The sequence below is a fragment of the Poecilia formosa genome, unplaced genomic scaffold (assembly GCF_000485575.1).
Source record: "Poecilia formosa unplaced genomic scaffold, Poecilia_formosa-5.1.2 Scaffold415, whole genome shotgun sequence".
NCBI classification, from domain to species: Eukaryota; Metazoa; Chordata; class Actinopteri; order Cyprinodontiformes; family Poeciliidae; genus Poecilia; species Poecilia formosa.
The window spans coordinates 247,376-248,685 of NW_006800354.1; the positions used below are offsets into that span (position 1 = coordinate 247,376).

At 33.2% G+C, this 1,310-nt stretch overlaps 1 protein-coding gene and 1 long non-coding RNA gene across 4 annotated transcripts in view; one reads left to right on the plus strand and one right to left on the minus strand.

Annotated features, from left to right (window-relative positions):
- The window catches only part of LOC107833626 (uncharacterized), a 21,289-nt gene that overhangs the window by 10,789 nt on the left and 9,190 nt on the right, over positions 1-1,310 (minus strand). The gene's annotated exons all lie outside the window — the stretch shown is intronic.
- LOC103155170 (uncharacterized) overlaps positions 1,138-1,310 on the plus strand; it is a 7,599-nt gene continuing 7,426 nt past the window's right edge. For all 3 annotated transcript variants that reach the window (XM_016663341.1, XM_016663342.1, XM_016663343.1), the window contains exon 1: positions 1,138-1,149. The gene's annotated coding sequence lies outside the window, so the exon portion shown is untranslated. The remainder of the gene's footprint in view (positions 1,150-1,310) is intronic.

Below are 1,310 nucleotides of genomic sequence, written 5' to 3' on the forward strand. Positions count from 1 at the left end.
AATTAATAGATTTTAATTTATTTCTTTTCTGTATTTTTTATTTACTCATTTATTATTCCCGTTATTTAAATTTTGTAATCTTAGTTCTACCTCATCAGGTTGTACGCTTTCAATTTTTTTTCATCTTCATTTCTTATTGAAGAAGAAATATGATCTTAGTTTTATCATTATCGTCGTCGTCATCGCCATCGTCATCATGATCATTTTCATCTTCATCTTCATCACAAAAAACAATTACGTTTTCTCTGTCGTGCAAACCAACCTCTGTTATCTGCACATTTCTTAATTTTTATTTGTTTTATTTACTTCCCGACTTAGATTTGTTTAACTCTTTGTTGATGTTGTTGTTGTCATTGGCAATATTAATTTAATTTGGATTAAATGAATAAAATGTATTTTTTTTCTATCATGATGATGTAGTACAGAAAAAACAAAGACAAATGATAAAACTCATTTGTCTTCACTGTCATTACTAATGGTAACAATAATAGTAAGAAGTAAAACCAAGTCAATCCATGGAAATTAAAAAAATTAAATAACAATAATACAAAAAATTCAGCATAATATAATGAAAACTATTTAAAAATGCGGAAAAAACAAACAAAAAAAAAAACAAAACACAGCACCACCTTATATACAGATTTGTGAAGCGTGCTACACAAATCTGGCCATGCAACCATGTTCATGTTCACAGTTTGCCACAAACCATGAAGAAGTAACTGGTCAAACAAGACCAACAGAGACACGTTTGACTTGCATGCCGACAGCCAGACATAGAAACATCACTCATAATCCTGAACACATCATACCCACAGAAAGATTTGGTGGTGGGGGCATAATGCTGTGGAAGTACTGTTCTTCAGAAGAGACAGGGAAGTTGGTCTGAGTTAACAGGAAGGAGGACGGAGCAAAAACAAAGGGCAACACAGGAGGGAAAAGCAGTTTGAGGCTTGAAACCTGTCAAAACGTTCACCCTACAACATAACATCTGCTCTAAACACACAGCCAGGCTACAATAGAATGGTCTGAATAGAAATCATTCAGGAGTTCAGAAAAAAAAAAAAATAATAATAATAACTAAAACTCTGAGGTGTGAGAATCCTTGTTAAATGGCGTTTTGATTAAAAATCTGTAAATTCCATCCTGCCAGTCGACGGGGCCTGGATAATACCCGTGTTAAATGGACGGCGGACGACAACAGGTGCTTAAATTCCGTAACAAAAGTATGTTTTTATCTTTTTGTTCTTATTTTTTTCTTTAATTATGTAAAGCACCTTGAAATGCCTTACTGCTGAAATGTGCTATACAAG